Here is an 18,628-nt window from a genome sequence, read left to right as displayed (position 1 = left end):
GTTATAGTTTACATGTAAATATTTTCCCTCATTTGACTGAAAAGAATAAATGTGAGTTTTCGCCTTAAAGGTGGGTGAAGAAATGCGAAAAACTAAGCACCTGCGAGAATATATATATATATATATATATATATATATATATATATATATATATATATATATATATATATATATATATATATATATATATATATATATGATTCAACTTGAATCTTACTTGATGAAGGATTCAAGCGCAGGCAAAAATGAGTTTTAATTTTGAGAATAGTACGTAAAATGTCAAAATCACAAAGTCAACTCAGGGAATACTGATTCAAACTGGACCAAATTTGGTAAACAGTTTGAAAGTCAGGCAAGAATGAAGCAAATCGAATTTGAGAACAATCCCCTGAAGATCCTGGTCATAGGACAAAGTCAGATGTTCAAATTCAGTCCTTAAACGAACTGTAGGCCGCAGGTGTTGCACTCTCTGAATGTTATATCTTATTAGGTAATATTTCTTTGTCACTCATTTCTTTGGACAGGTATTGCACCCTCTAACTGTTCCTCATTATTAGGTAGTATTTCTTTGTCACTGATTTCTTTGGACGGGTGTTGCACGCTACGAGTGTTCCTTCTTGTTATTAGGTATTATTTCTTTGTCAGTGATTTCTTTGGACGGGTGTTGCACTCTCTGAGTGTTTCTTCTTGTTACTTGGCAGTATTTCTTTGTCATTGATTTATTTGGACAGGTGTTGCACTCTACGAGTGTTCCTTCTTGTTCTTAGGTAGTATTTCTTTGGACAGGTGTTGCACTCTCAGTGTTCCTTCTTGTTAATAGGTATTATTTCTTTGTCATTGATTTCTTTGGACAGGTGTTGCACTCCCTGAGTGTTCCTTCTTGTTATTAGGTAGTATTTCTTTGTCACTGATTTTTTGGTTATATAAATGTATGTTTCTATAATGATATTTAGAAAACATTAATCCGGAAGTATGCACCATTATCTCGTAAATTTTACTTGGCTAAAAGTATTCATTGCAGTACTATTGGATCACCCAAGCACCACCTTTTGTACCACCGAGTTTTAAGCGATTCTATGCAACTTTGGCTGATGACGGGAACGCGCACCACAACAGGAAAACACATTTCTTCATCTATCCATCCAACCATCACCTAATCCAATCACGAGTGTAGGGACGTGGGGTTAGGCTTCTCACATCACATATTAGGGCAACAGTGACTACATACTTGCTTCTAACATTCTTATTAGAATATCTAAATTGGGCTCTCTTTCCTTTATATTTCCTGGAAAGAACAGCTGACAGGAATCCCATATTTGGTTCTTTCGTCTTTGCGTAAAAATAGAAAAGGAAATCACTCCAAACATCAGTCGGACTTATCCAGTATGGGTCGCATCCGATAGGGGTACCTTAACACATTAGACTACTAGGCGTTTACTTGTTAGTTTTATGCGTACCACATAACATGATACTGGGTTCCCTGGACTACCAACTATGTAAATACGGGTCAGTCCTACGGTCTGTAGTGATAATACAATCTACTCAGACAATACACTGCTGAATAAAAGCATAAGACTAGATATTCCCAACTATAAACCAGGAACGAGCACAGGATCAGAACCCCTACCCCTTTGACCTGCCACTTACAAAGTGCTCTCTCTCTCTCTCTCTCTCTCTCTCTCTCTCTCTCTCTCTCTCTCTCTCTCTGACTACCAGCCTACTGTTATACCCTCCAACCTAATCCTAGGTATTTAGATATTTATCTACCTACATTATCTAGATACCTTTTCTGTCCAGCTCTTTAATGCAAGAGTTAACCGCAACTCCTAGTCCTTCGTGTATGCAACAGGTCAACTCTGGAAATGTCTCCCTCTGTTTGGTTATCCTACTGCCTACAATCTCCCGTCTTTCAAACGCAGTGTGTCCAGGCATCTCGAAATGAATGGATCTTGAATTTGGCTCCTATCTTGTTTTGTTTTTTCCTGGAGGGAGCAATTTGCAGGCCTCTGGCCTTTGGTTCCTTCTTCTTTGCTTAAAAAAAAAGTTACGGTGTCTAAACACACACACACACACACACACACACACACACACCGGACTCCGGAGTCGTCCTGCACAATAGTAAAAAGTACTTGCACACTTACAGGCCGAGGGTATGAAGGAAGAATTTGCCGATTACTGCCACCCCGTGAGAGGCCGACACAACGATGCTGAAGGAGTGATGCAGTGGATCTAATCTTTCTCATTTCAATACATATTTCATTTGACACTGTTCTGAGTTACTGTGCAGTGTATCAGTATATTCATCCTTCCACTGCTTATTGATTTATATATTTTTATTTTTTCCCTGTTTAGAGTTTCAGGGAAAATTAAGCTTAAAGATTTTAGGGGTTGGCAAAAGTGATGGGAAGTAAAACAGTTATAGAGTCTTGGATTGGAATATAAAGGGACTGAATCTTAGATAAGAAGAGGCTGCGGAGACTGGCAGATATATATATATATATATATATATATATATATATATATATATATATATATATATATGAGAGAGAGAGAGAGAGAGAGAGAGAGAGAGAGAGAGAGAGATGCAGTATAGACAGGCTGTGTATATACCAGTAATTGAAATTCTATTAACCCTTACATGGTCGAGACAACTGCCGACTTCATTTCCAGCTAACGCCAAATAATAAAATTCGGCTTAGAGTGAATCTTAGGAGTTTGAGACCTGTATTGTTGTCGGTTAAGGAAGGTCTCTAGCACATTACCCTATGCGATTTATTCTGCCTATTACACACTCTTGTTCTATTCTGCCTTATATAAATCCTTCTATCATCGCCATACTCTATATAAGTAACGTACAAAAGGATAATAACCAACCATATCTAAAATTAGATCGCTTAGGAAGAGGTGCTGGGGAGCCTCCTTATCCCACGAGAATACCGACCTTTGCATCTGGTTGGCTACTCTTGCTCTCTCTCTCTCTCTCTCTCTCTCTTTGTAACTGAACATATTATGCTGTGACACGGACTAACGCAATATTTTCACTTAAGGAGTTTGACTGATTTGTGATGCTCTTCTGAGTGCCAGTCACGCGTCAGCACTTCATTTTCTGTGGCTACCATAAATATACAGACATACTGTACTACACGTCAATGAAAACTACAACGAATATTCCCTTGAGTATTAGTTAACAATTTTCAGTACTGTATCTTTCATGCCATGATATCCAGCGTCTATAGCAATGTCTTTGTTTACAAGACACTGATGTGCTGGGATGATAACGAGCGAGCGAGGCGATGTTTACGTTTACCCGGGAAGTATGTGGCCCGACACGACCCGGCCCGAGAACGATGGTTTTCAAAGGATAATAACTTTTCTACTAAGTGAGATAAAGAAGAGATTCTTACAGCAGGCAGTAGACACATTCAATTAATTTTGTTTTTAGCTATATATTTACTGTACTCATTAGACCAAAGAAACCCCTTGGAATCCAAGCTTTCCAAGGGAATGTACAGGGGGCTTCAATTGACATGCTCCACTATGAAATCGAATTAAAAGATTTCCTGTTGTAACACTGGTTTCTTGCAAGATTTCTAACATTCAGATAACAGATTTTACACAAACAATTTTACATGAACGTTTTTCCTACGTTTAAGGGGTGAAATCACCAAGAGTAATCGCCCCATTTCTGGGTTTTGTCATTAGGTCGATAGCCAAGCGTTTATCGACGCAGTTCGTTGACACGGCAAGTCGGGAGCAGAGAAATGATCATTGCGCGTGTGATAAATGCTGCGGCGCTTTGCTATATGCACATCCAGAGAGAAAACGTGAGAAAGTAGATATTTTGGCTCAGTTTTTGTACTGTTATTGTTCAACTACCTCACCAGAAATGTTGAAAGTTTGCACAAAGATGAAATTATAATGATAGGCGTATGTACAAACTCTCGCTCGCTAGTCACGCTCTCACAAAGCGCACTTTACATGTGGGTAAAGTGGGGGTGGGGGTTCTCTACGCAACCCTTGTCACTCAGAAAAAAAGGGATCTGGTTAGGAAAGGAACTGTGATAATAAATAACAAAGAAATAAATTGTTTGGGTACTCAAACGTCATAAAAAAACACACGGAAGTTACGTAGGGTTTACACCCTGGTTTACCACACCGATATTCACACGAACACTACTGACGTGAGATGGAGTTGACTGGCGAAAAAGTTATCCACGAGTCCAGGATACTGGAACCCTGAAATATTAATCATCACAATACAACGAAAAACCACACACAGAATGATGGCAGATGATGATGTTTCACCAGTGCAGTACTCGTAAGTCTTAGTTCACCAATCATTCGACGTTAATCTATCAGTCTTTCTATTTTTTAAAATGAAGAATTAGTGTTTAGAAACATATGGTATCAAGCAATGGTTGATGCATATTAGATGGTAGAGAAAGTTCTGCAACAGTCAGTGCCACTTCTCTTTGATAATCACGCAGGGACTGCTCGGTAGAGGGAGGAGGAAGAAAGGATACTGAAGCTGTAGAGATAAATCCAGATACGACAAGGACAGATGCAGACTCATGTACGGAAGAAAAAAATGTCAGCAAAAATCACTGACTATAAAAAGTAGGAAGTGAAAACAATAAAAACAAATAGTGCAAAGGAATGATCAAGGATGGACGAAGTTTGACTTGGTGAAAGAATAAGCGTGTGAGGGAACATACAAGGGATACCTTGCAATGCCACACACCAGCTACTGCATCTCCCGTGTTGTGGATGAAAGCACCATAATTATGTCTGGAACATCCGGAGACTAGGATGGTAATGAAGAGATTTTCTCCGACAACACCCTCCTCCTCGCCTCCTGCATCTCGCCACATTCAGTTTCTGGCTTCCACTCTGCTACTCTTCGGACGACAGCGACCGAGAGTGCCGCGTTACATGTACAAATAGTGACTAGCTTTCCAAAATTTCCTTAACCATGCTCATTTTTCGTGACCAAGTCATAAAATTCTTATACCATCAACCTGCAACGTCGGTATTATTCTGCGTGTCTCACGCCTGGCCCTTGTCGGAAACTTATAAAGTATGCATAGGATATTATTTTTTTCCTCAGGGCATCCCACCTGCAATGTGATCAGGCTTGGTTAAGTATTCTGACAGAATCAATGAAAATCAGGCGTATTCAGACTCGGCTGTCTGCCAGGAATGGCTTTATTGGTTGATGCGGAAGGATATGATGCATTACCCAGACTCGCTCATACATTAAAAATTAAAATAACATTAAAACCTTTGTTACGGAACAGAGAAAGATAATGTACACTTTAAGTGAGAATACTAAAAATCACTACTGTCCCGTAAAGTTCCAGGTTCAAAACAAAAGGGTTAGGTAAAATTACAAGTTAAAGTTTAATGCTCAAACTAACAACAAAACATTCAGGACTCATAAGGATAATGTAATGGCAAAAAACAGGTTAAATATATGGTTAACTGCAATAGCCTCTATTAACACGAAATTAGCATGAGTATATTTATCTAAGTCAGCCCTGTTAAAATGAGATACCAGATAATACTCAGTGAATGCCAGATATATTATTACAGATTCAAAATATTATTGATGATGGCTGACAATAAGAACCTTACATAAATTACAAAAAACCTTACTAGGCCTAAGAATTAACCTTATGCTACACAGTACAAGAAAAAATGCAACAACAGTTATACTCAAATTACACACAGCTGCTAGATGGTTGGAGACTTCCTGAGCACTCACAATAATAATAACTGTACAGGGGAGGACAGAGATGTGAGCAAAATGAGGAGTAGATCTAAGTGGCAATGATGCAGAGACTGAGCTCATTATATAGGGGCCGGCAGAGCTTGACACAACTTGCAAGAAGGACGCGCAAACGAAGCCATGGGGACAAAGAGTTGACAATCCTGCTCTGAACAACAGAAAGAACGACTCACTCCACCATAACGGTAGAAGGGGGGACCGAGGCAGAACACGCTCGTGATCAAACATGCAGCACACTGTGCGTCAAAATTACACAAAGGATGATGAAATCATAGGCTATGTAACACCTCCCCACAAAGAAAAAGAAATTTACAAAGGAAATTTCTTATTACTCTAAAACAATCTGTCTAAAGTCTAGATAAGCAATCTGCAATAACATTTTCTTTCCCCTTGACATGTTGTATGTCTAATGAATACTCCTGAAGAAGTAGACTCCATCTTGTCAATCTCTGATTTTATCTTTAAACTTACTAAGGAATTTCAGTGGGTTACGATCGGTATCAATGACTATGGGGTCAAAACCAGAACACAAATAAAATGAAAAATGCTGTAAACCCAAAATCAAGGCCAAAAGCTCTTTCTCAATAGTTGAGTAGTTCTTTTGAGGTGGAGTGAACTTCTTACTGTAATAAGATACAGGGTGTTCAATACCCTGATCATCCTCTTGCAGCAAAACAACCCCAGCTTCTGTATCACTTGCATCAACAGCCATCTTAAAAGGCTTAGCAAAATTTGGAGTAGCGAGCACTGGCTGACTTAATAGGATAGCTTTAAGTTTGTTGAAAGAGGATTCACAGTTATCGGTCCAGACAAATTTAACTCCCTTTTTCAGTAGGTCTGTAAGTGGTGATACAAGAATAGAAAAGTTAAGAACAAATCTCCTGTAATAACCTACCATTCCCAAAAATCTTTGTAGCTCTTTCCTACTTTTAGGTCTGGGAAGATCACTTATAACCTGAACCTTAGCTCCTGGTGGTGCAACATGTCCATCACCAATTACATACCCAAGGTACTGAACTTTAGCTTGACCAAACTCACACTTTGATAAATTAGCTACAAGATTAGCATGAACCAAAAGCTCAAGAAATTTACTGACATGGCATAGGTGATCTTTCCACTTGTCACTGAAGATTAATACATCATCAATATAAACAACATACCCTGCCAAACCCTCTGTTACAACATTCATGAGCTTCTGAAATGTGGCTGGTGCATTCTTCATACCATATGGCATTACAGAACATGCAAAAGTCTTTCCTAGTGTTACAAAACATGAGATCTCCCTAGCATGTTCAGTCATAGGTACTTGCCAGTATCCCTTTAACAAATCAAACATACTTATATACCTAGCCTTTCCGATCTTGTCTATGCAATCTTCCACACGAGGGAGAGGGTAAGTGTCTGTTTTGGTTATCTGATTAACACGTCTGTAGTCGATGCAAAGCCGCTGTGACCCACCTGGCTTAGGGACTAGAGTGACAGGAGAACTCCACTCGCTCTGACAGGGCTCAATCATCTTGTGGTACAACAGGTAGCCAAGCTCATTCTCGATGAGAGGAACTTTCACTGGGTTCACACGGTAAGGAGGCAGTTTAATTGGCTTTGCGTCTCCAACATCGACATCATGCATCAACACAGTGGTTCTTCCTGGAGTGGCACGCAACACTTGCGGGTACTCCTGCAGTAATGCCGAAAACTCCTGCCTTTCCTCGGGAGGTAGATGAGAAAGCTTAGTCTGGAGATCATTCATAATATCAGGATTCTTCCTCAAACTATCACTCAGGCTCATACTGCATGGGAGAGCTTCACTTGCAGACTCGGGTGGAACAGCTACAGTGCAGACTGGGTTATTTTCGTCCCGCCTGTGATATAACTTTAGCATGTCGATGTGACATAGTTGCTTGTTCTTTCTACGATCTGGTGTGGCGATGACATAGTTGACATCAATGAGTTTCTTCTCCACGAAATAAGGACCACTAAACTTGGCTTGAAGAGGTTGCCCATGAACTGGTAGCAGAATCAAAACCTGATCTCCTGGCTGAAAGTGGCGTAACCTGGACTTCTTATCATACCAAGTCTTCATCTTCTCCTGAGCAGCTCCTAAATTCTCTCTCGCCAGCTGTAAAGCAGTGGACAGCTGTTCTTTGAACTTCATCACATACTCCAGCAGGTTGACGTCATCTTCCTCCGACAGCCAGCATTCCTTGAGTAGCTTAAGGGGTCCTCTTACTTCATGGCCAAACAGTAGTTCAAAGGGTGAGAAGCCCAGTGATTCATTTGGAGATTATCTTGCGGCAAATACAACAAATGGAAGACCTTTATTTCAGTCTTTCTGATGTTCCAAACAGTATTTCTTGAGCATCGATTTGAGTGTTTGATGATCTCTCTCCAACGCTCCTTGGGTCTGGGGATGGTAAGCTGAAGACGTGATCTGGGTGATGCCCAACTCTTTCAGAGACTGCTTGAAAACACTTGACATGAAATTACTTCCCCGGTCTGACTGTACCTTCTTGGGCAGACCAAACTTTGTGAAGAACTCTAGCATTTCCTTAACCACGTTCTTTGCTGAGATATTTCTAAGTGGAATGGCTTCAGGATAACGAGTAGCCATATCAATCATGGTCAACACATAAGAAAATCCTGAAGAAGTCTTAGGAAGAGGGCCCACAATATCCACCAACACACGGGTGAAAGGCGCCTCAAAAGGAGGAATGGGAACTAGAGGTGCAACCTTTTCGGTCTGATTACACTTCCCCACAACTTGACAGGTGTGACAAGACTTACAATACCAGGAAACATCCCTGAAGATACCTGGCCAGTAGAAGTGTTTCAAAATGCGTGCCACAGTCTTCCTCACTCCAAGGTGTCCTGCCAAACTGGAATCATGAGCCACTCTAATGATATCCTGCCTACAAACACGAGGGATGACAACTTGATGTACAACCTCCCATTCACAGTCGGCTGATGCTGTTGGGGGTCTCCACTTCCTCATAAGTACTCCTGACTTTATATAATAACAAGTAGAAGCACCAGTTGACTCTTCCTCACTGCAAGCAGAGTTAGCTAGACCTTCCAACTCAGGGTCAGCAACCTGCAACTCAACCAACTCTTGACGAGACAAATTATCAACACTACGGGGTACTGCCTCATCTGGTGAGTGGTCCAAATTAGCAAGAAAAGTGTCAGCTAGGATAACATCATCATCATCATTATCATCTAAATCACCAGTAACTTTAGACTTAGCCCTAGTGACAGCACATGCAGGGAACACATCAGAGACATCACAATCCTGGGCCGCAGCCACTGGCTCACTAGACAACTGAGGAGCTGGACACACTTGACTTCCACCAATATCATTTCCAAGTAAGAAAGTTACACCTGACATTGGGAGTGTCTCAACCAACCCAACCATAACGGAACCATTAACAAAACCAGACTCTAAATTCACTCTGCACAGAGGGACGGAGAAGTAAATATTCCCTACACCTTGTAAGATTACAGTTTCATCAGAGGAATTAACATTAGAGCCTAGAACACTGGTCAGCATAAGGGATTGGCAAGCACCTGTATCACGATATATTTTAACTGATTTCCTGTCATTACTGTCCAGAGGACTGACAAAACCATCAGACAGGAAATTAGCACATGAACTCTTGAGAGTGTCATCCACGTTACTGCTCAAAAGAGGAGCTCCATCATGAGAATTTAAGTTACCCCTCAAAGCAGGTTCAGTTAACTCAGTTAAAGAATTCTGGGAACTCTCAAGGGTGGACACTAGACCAATTGACTGAATATTTAAAGACTCCTTTTTGTTCACATCACGCTGTCTCCTGAAACATTTCTCCGTAGTATGACCAAGCTTACTACAATAAGTACATTTACTTTTCCGAAATCTAGAGGTGAAGCTGGTATTTACTTCCTGAGAAACATCATCCTTATTCTCTTTCCTGTTACCTGTACTCTGAGTAGAGGCAACGTACTTACTCTCAGCTTTCCCTTTTTCTCTAGAATATCTTTTGTGAGTGAGAACATATTCATCAGCTAAAACTGCAGCATCAGACAAATTATCTATTCTTCTCTCATCAAGATATAGGCTTACATCTTTATAAATACACCTTTTGAAGTCCTCCAGCAAAATCATCTGCTTAAATTTACCAAAATCAGAATCCACATTCTTAGAATTTAACCACTGCTCTAACAGGTCTTCTTTGATTTTTGCATACTCAACATGGGATTGCTTATCTTGCTTGTAAATTGTCCTAAATTTTACTCTATAGGCTTCAGGAACAAGCTCATAGGCCTTAAGAATCAAGCTCTTAACTACATCATAATTATCAGATTGATCCTGAGGCAAAGATGCATAAGTTACTTGAGCTTTACCGGTGAGAACAGTTTGAAGGAGTACTGGCCAATACTTTTTGGGCCAATTAAAACCTGTAGCTACCCTCTCAAACAACTGAAAATACTTTGTTAAATCAGATTCATTAAAAGAAGGGACAAGTTTAACATTTTTAGCCACATCAAAATCATCAGAGCTAGATGATCCAGTTCCACCTTGTTTCATGCGATACTCATGGTCTGCCTGAATCCTAGCAAGTTCAATTTGTGCCTGAGCCTGTACCTGTGCCTCTTGAATACGAGCATTTGCCTGAAATTCAGCCTCCTGAATACGAGCCTGAGACTCCGCCTCCTTAGCCTGAGACTCCGCCTCCTTAGCCTGAGACTCCGCCTCCTTAGCCTGAGACTCAACCTCCTTAGCACGTGCTTGAAATTCAGCCTCCTTAACACGAGCCTCCTGCAGGGCTAGCTGTAACTTAGCTAATTCAATCTGCGTTTGCTCATTTGGAGGAGTTACATTAAACAAGCTTTTATTAATCATGCCAGCAATTTGATCTTTAGAATGATGAGAGTGAACTGCAATTCCCAATTGTTGAGCAAGAAGTTTAAGTTCATTCTTTGTTCTGTTTTCTACATCACACACTGTTTGCACATTTGACAAAAAATCTTTGGCTTCATCAAGCGTAGTAATAGTAGACATCATGAATAAATCACAGTCACAAAATATCAAGCAATATCCTTATGATAATATCCTGAATATCCTGATAAGAGGTCGCCAAATTTATGTTACGGAACAGAGAAAGATAATGTACACTTTACGTGAGAATACTAAAAATCACTACTGTCCCGTAAAGTTCCAGGTTCAAAACAAAAGAGTTAGGTAAAATTACAAGTTAAAGTTTAATGCTCAAACTAACAACAAAACATTCAGGACTCATAAGGATATTGTAATGGCAAAAAACAGGTTAAATATATGGTTAACTGCAATAGCCTCTATTAACACGAAATTAGCATGAGTAAATTTATCTAAGTCAGCCCTGTTAAAATGAGATACCAGATAATACTCAGTGAATGCCAGATATATTATTACAGATACAAAATATTATTGATGATGGCTGACAATAAGAACCTTACATAAATTACAAAAAACCTTACTAGGCCTAAGAATTAACCTTATGCTACACAGTACAAGAAAAAATGCAACAACAGTTATACTCAAATTACACACAGCGGCTAGATGGTTGGAGACTTCCTGAGCACTCACAATAATAATAACTGTACAGGGGAGGACGGAGATGTGAGCAAAATGAGGAGTAGATGTAAGTGGCAATGATGCAGAGACTGAGCTCATTATATAGGGGCTGGCAGAGCTTGACACAACTTGCAAGAAGGACGCGCAAACGAAGCCATGGGGACAAAGAGTTGACAATCCTGCTCTGAACAACAGAAAGAATGACCCACTCCACCATAACGGTAGAAGGGGGGACCGAGGCAGAACACGCTCGTGATCAAACATGCAGCACACTGTGCGTCAAAATTACACAAAGGATGATGAAATCATAGGCTATGTAACACCTTGTAGAGCACGCAACATGATGCTTAGTGTAAGTGAATAATCTTCTTTCATTGTAGATAAGTTTCATTCATTAGCAACGTATAGAATGAATATGTGATATATGAAATTTAGAATGAACTTTTATCATAGCAGCGTACGTACACTCATATGACAAACTGGGTTTGGTTAACAAAAGTAATGCAACAAATCTACTAACTACTTAACGTCAGGTTTTAAAAAATGCTAGTATTTATATTGCATGGATCAAGACAGAAACGAGAAGTTTTTGCTGTTGCTAGGAAGAAACAATGTCGAAATTCCTGTTTCGTGTGATAAAATAAGTCTTCATTATTACGCCTCAACTACACCAAATACTACCACACCAGTCGCAAGTGAAACATCCCCAGCATATCACAATAGCAGTGGCTGAAATGAATGCATAGCTATTGAGCTGTGGTGCGTGGAAAGTGTGTGAAGTTATTTGTTAACGTGATAGTAGACCAAATGCAAATCTTGTTCCACGCAGCTAAGTCATGGCTAGGGCTCTTCCTCAGCCGACTGACCCGTGTTGCGCCATGAAACCATCGAAGCAGGGTGAAGATATGTACTTGGTGAGCAAAGGAATGGATGAGATGGGCTTATATACTGGTGGAAGGTGAACCTGGGACAGGCAAAACTGCTCTGTAATAGTGGATGTGACATGTAGGGTTAGCGATTTTCGTGCAGTGAAGCTTTGTTTCAAAATATCCTGGAAGAAAGTATCAATCCGGCAAAGAAATGGGCGCGAGGGACAAAGAAATGGGTGGTATGAGATGTAACCGTGGCGATGGTTGGGGAGAGGCCATGAGATTGCGAGTATACCCCGTGAAAATGTGTTATGTAGGATTCATTGTTTTTAGTGCAGTAGAGACTTATTTGCAAAGTCCTCTCCATCAAGATCCAGGACACGACAAACTTGCATTGTTTTCAAATAGCATAAAGCTCTCGTTTTTCAACAATCAGACATATAGCATCGGCTATATTTAATGGATTACAGGCTGACACAGGATGAGAGCTGAACGTCTAGACTACAAGCAAGAGGGTTAACTAGTAAGAGTTGAAAACCGTGGAGTATGTAATGGCGGAAAAGAAGAATTATTAATAGTAAAAAAATAAATAAATAAAAAGGATGTGAGTTTGTGGTGCCAGAGGGGGGTTCAAACACTTCAAAGAAGGGGGCAGGAAGCTGCATGCATTGAATCAGGAAGCTCTCAACACCAAATGAAAGAGGAGGAGAAGACAGTATGGCAATTAGCGAGGGTGGGAGATGAAAGTGGAAGGTGAGGTTGGTAATAATTGCCAAGATGATAGAGTAATATGACATGTGAAGGTGAAGGAGGTAATAACTGGTGCGATGATAAAGTAATAATTATGACAGGGGAAGGTGAGGATGGCGATAACTTGCACGATGGTAGAGTGATAAAATAGGGGGATAAAGGTGGTGAGAAGGTACGATGGTACACATCAGTGGTCGTGAGATGAGTCTGAAAGTGACCCAAGGGGTATGGGAACAATGGAAGGAAATCAATAAGCATGAAGGCGAAAAAATATAATGCACAAGTCTGATAGGCAGAAGGGTGGTGAGAAAATAAGGAAGAAGGAAGTTTGGATGGATAATTAGGTTGACATTGAGAGGGTAGGAATTGATATGAGATAAAAGAAAAAATTGCAGGGCAAAATAAAAATGGAACTGATGAATAAAGAGAATATGAGTGTCAGAGGAAAGGGAAATAAAGGAGAGGGTGTGTAAAATGGAGATGTGTAATTGAGGACTGCTAACGACAGGCAAAATGTAATATTGATGTACGGATTTGTTGGTAGGAACAAAAGGCAAGGGTCCGTTGTCTCGTTGGTTAAGCAGGCTTCCGAGTACCTCTTCCTTAGTGATTTATTATGCATAATGCACATTGCTATCCTCTTTTGGTATACTTGTAACATTTAACATTCACACACTTTGCATCACTGCCAAAACGCCAGTAACAGCAATATGCAGAAATAAACTGTTTGTTGTTTAACACCGATATGTCTGGTTATACAGACTCGTCGACCAATGACAAACAACTGCTTTTGCAGGGCCGTCCTACATGTATAGTACGGTATATATACAGTGTCTGGATCCGGAGCTCGCTTGTGTTAGACAGAGCCTCACTAGGATCGGGCCAGGGTCATTCCCAAGGAGAGTGCAATCTAATACTCCGGGTGGACGTTGCAGTTGCTCCACCCGATACACACCGCCACTAAGTGTAGGCTTCTCATCAGCGCCGAATTAGACTGGTAAGATAAAAGAGCTAGGCAGCCTATAAATCTTACAAGAAAAAGACCCGTCGAACCTGGGACAGCTGTGCGTGATGAGAAATATCTAATAACGCGTCCACAAGCTCCGATGTGGGGAAGTGGATCCAAAAAATCCGATAGTATGGTATGACAACAGCACCCATGTATCCTTTTGCATACTGAGGGTTACACTAAAAACTATTACTACAGTGAAAATAATCAAATATCTTCATCTTATGAGAGGCCTGCATATCCAAGATGATTTTGCATCCTCCGCTATGTAGCTACCTGCCTCATAATATACGGTACATATGTATCTGCAAGTGTACTTGTACTGCATCACCTTGTTACTTGTGGCGATAGCCAGCAGGTCAATGAGTGGCCAGCGTTCTTCTTCTTCTGTTTCTGCTTCTGGCGGATTATTTAAATGGAAGCCTTTAGAGACATAAAAGTGGTCCCATATAAGGTTATTCGACATGGAGAATCCAAATTTGCTGTCAGCTGACACCTGTGGTGGTGCCATCTAGCAGCAACATCAGCATAATTTCTCCACTTAAACCCATTGAGATACAGAGGTCCCATTTAAGGTTATTCGACATGGAGAATCCAAAATTGCCTCGTAGCAGGTCCCAGAGCAATTCTACTCTCGTTACTCTTCCAAATTAATCATGTTTTACCCAGTTTGATTAACCACGATCATGTATTCATCACTCTTTCTCCCGAATACCCTTCTCCTCCCCCTTCCTCACGGTTCTGCTCTCTCTCATCACTCACCTCACGGCTCATGTCACTAAGCTACCTCATAAATCCCGAGGCTTCATTACTGCGATCAGCCACGATTCGGCCACGAGAGAGAGAGAGAGAGAGAGAGAGAGAGAGAGAGAGAGAGAGAGAGGAGCAGCACCGATAAATCTTCTTGCTCCCAGAGCGAACAAGAACAAGAAAGATAATTTGTTCTACTTCATCACATATAGTTTGTTTTCTTTTTTACGTAATACGTCAGACAGACATAAAAATCAAATTGTTTATGATATTTTCAAGTGTGTGTGTGTGTGTGTGTGTGTGTGTGTGTGTGTATCGGACTCTGGGTACAGACCTGATACCCCATTCCCTAAGATCCAGCAATTCTCTTCCATGCCACATACCTTCACATGTCACCACATCTCCACTGATACCCACTGTCCATATGAATGCATGTTAAAGCTCTCTCCTTTGGGGCCAGTTTGATGGTTAGGGGTGATTTATGACATGTAGGTGGGTTTTGTGGAAGGTCAGTAGAGACTTTTCAGCGAAATTCAATCACCAAACTGTTTCCTGCCTCAGCCTGGGATGGAACTCATGTCCTTTAGATACCTATGCTCTGACTACCTGTATGTAAGTGACATGTCTGACCTGGATGCTTTTTATTGGGCTGGGAGGTGCTGTTGGCCAATGGATACATATGTCAATCCTAATGTAGACGAACACGCAAGGTTTATGCTACTACCTAAGCCATTCTTCTTTATAACTGCAGCATTTAAATATTACTGGCCCTGCAGTACTTGACAGTTTAACCTGATTTGGAAATACATGTTTGATATTTTTGAAGAAGGCAAACAAAATGAAAAGTACCAATGGTTTGTTGCAGTTCGAAATATTATTGGATTTTTAAAATTATTATTTAGGAGATTTTGCACGTAACTGATGATTTGGTTTGGGTCCTAGTTTAAGTTTGCGTTGCGCAACAGCCAAGTGTTATTTAGCAAGATCTATAAGGCAGTTATTCTTAGATACCTTTAATGTTACCTGTGACGAGTTAGAAGTTCTGGGATTTTTAAAAGCAGTAACACGTCCATGTTCTGCTTCCTACAGCTTCCTCGTCCTATAATTCATGCCTTTGGAAATTGACAGTAAAGATACTCTCCCAGCTACTGGGTTTTGCACTGGCTGTGTCTCTAGCTGTGAATCTGGGAATGCTTTCACCAACCCGACTACCATCATCACCACGACATTACTAACGAGTTCGTCACCACAGTATTATTGTAGTAAAAATACCATGGTCAGAAATAAAAATATACTTTATCATACAATAAAAATAGCAATGTCTCCAGCACATATCAACAATAGGCACAAGAATGCAGCAGAGGTGAATAAGATTTTAAAAATGAAGCAGATGTGAGTGAAGTAAAGGGAAAAGGCTGAAGACAAATTAACTGAAAAGCACTGCGCTTTTCTACAGCCTTTACTGTATTTTTCCCTTCTCTATATTTTTATCCTTTAACAATCCAATTACACACATTGCTCCTTGTTTTGTTCTCTCTCATTTCCTTTCCCTCCCATTCATGTTCAGCCAAAATCTCTAATCTAACAAAAGTCATGGAAGGTCAGTGGTTCGTACGTTCGCCTCCCCAACAACTTTTCCTGAATCTGAGGATCAAAACCCAACCACAGTGATTAATAATCAGGTGGGTGCTTGACGTATGCTCTTCCACCGCGGGCACAGGTTCATGCACTGTCTGCTAATATCAATGACATAAACAGACTGGCACACGTAATTATAGTGAACTACAACATATTCCCGTCTCCTGCTACACCTCCTGGGATTCATCATCCCACCCACCTATTTTTCTCCATGGGCCTGTTTTCATACCATTGAGTCATTTTCCTCTATGGACCTATTTTCCCATTGACCATTTTCCCCCATGATCCTTCTCTCATGGACTTTTTTTTTTTTTTTTTTTTTTACCCTGTAGATCAATTCGTTCTCAATAGACCTAATTTCCTCAGACTTTTCTCCGTAGACGTATTTCCCCCATGGACCTATTTTCCCTATCTGATCTATTTTCCACCATTTTTGGTCACATGGCTGTTTCCCATGAACCAACTTTCCCATGAACCTACTTCCCCATAAACCTATTTCCTTCCATTATCCTATTATTCCCCATGGGTATTTTTACACCAGTGAGTACATCAAAACCTCACATGGATCTATAATTATCGCGCTGATTAATTTCGTCCATGAAATTTTTTCAAGCACTAGACCTGATTCCACGTGCACACACTCTCCCAGCGACATGTCTCTCATGAAACTGTTCTCCTACAATAATCTATTTCAACCATGGACCTACTTATCCCATAGGCCAATCGTTTAGTGGAACTATTCTCCCTCAAGCACATCAAACCCATATACCTACCAACTAACCGAATGTAGCAAGTCCATCTCTTGTTTTGTCCTCCGGTAAGCCACACATTCACACCAGTCAAAAAGCCCACCCACCACTAAGTCCCACACCCCACCCACGTGCCCAACTCGTTGGATCACCCCACCCACCTGTCCGCCCCACTCTGCTCACTTACCCATCCCACCCTGTTAGTCCTCCCACCCTGCATACGCACCCCGCTCACTTTCCTCAGCTACTTTTTCCACCCTATCAACGCACCACACTGACCCACTCCACCTGTCCACCTGCCGTGCCCACCCTTCGTGCCCACCGACTCTACTCGCCCAAACACCCATCCTCCATCCTGACTCACCCACCAACTTACCCACCTGTCCGGATCACCACAGTTTGACAACATTCTCCACGCACTCAAGTCTACACGCACGCACGCGCGCACGCACGCGCGCACACACACACACACACACACACACACACACACACACACACACACATACATATATACATACATACAGCTGCTTTAATAATAGAGGCAAGTGCATTGTACCCCTCATCAGGCAGCTCAGCACTTGACCAAATGGAAGCCGCTTCTGAGCCGCGTTTTGCTTTGCCCGTAACCAACAATTTATGCGAGGCACTTGCTCCTGCAGAATCATGGGACTTCACGGTAACGCCCCGCTGCATATTCCGCGTGATGTAATACCGTCGGGCATACTTAAGAGGGGCCAAGCACTCCTGTAAAAAAGAATTAAATCGGCATATTGAAACGGGCCCATCTGTAACTCTGGTCCAATCATCCTACCAAGTTTCATTGAAATCTCTCCTGCAATACACACACACACACACACACACACACACACACACACACACGAGAGAGAGAGAGAGAGAGAGAGAGAGAGAGAGAGACTAATGTATAGTATGTATTTTCACTTCCATTTTCAAGCATACTGTACCCATATAAAGCACACATACTCGTACATGCATAAACATAGATACACAGTCTGCACCAGCACTGAACTGAAAAATTACTTTTCTTCCTTCCGAGCTGTGAAGGTGACCCAAAGCGACTGATCACGAGTATATTAGAATGAAAATACACGACCTCCTTTGTGCTCAGTATTAAATTTATCTCCTTGTATGAATAAATAATTTACTAAAGAAATAAGACGATCCTTGAGAACTTTAAATCAGTTGTGCAAGAACGATAATTCTGTTAAGTCACCACTTATTTAGGGAAAGAAAGGGAGGGGGGAATTTGTGGGTGGGTGGCGGAAAGAAAAATACTAAGGTTTTTGTGTTGAGCTGACCAAATTTACAGGGACAAGGATTGGCGTGAATAGTACAGAACGAGGTCGTTTATGAAGGAGCAATACTCTATATTATCGCAGACGATTAAGCAATGAAAGAAAGAGTAAAAGAAACATCCATTGGGAGTTACTCCATTTTGTTTGTAGTTGGTCTGAATTGGAAGTTTTA

This window comes from Coenobita brevimanus, chromosome 41, assembly GCF_032717465.1.
Source record: "Coenobita brevimanus isolate Jiangsu-jjx chromosome 41, ASM3271746v2, whole genome shotgun sequence".
Lineage (NCBI taxonomy): Eukaryota > Metazoa > Arthropoda > Malacostraca > Decapoda > Coenobitidae > Coenobita > Coenobita brevimanus.
Note: the sequence above shows the minus strand (reverse complement) of the source record.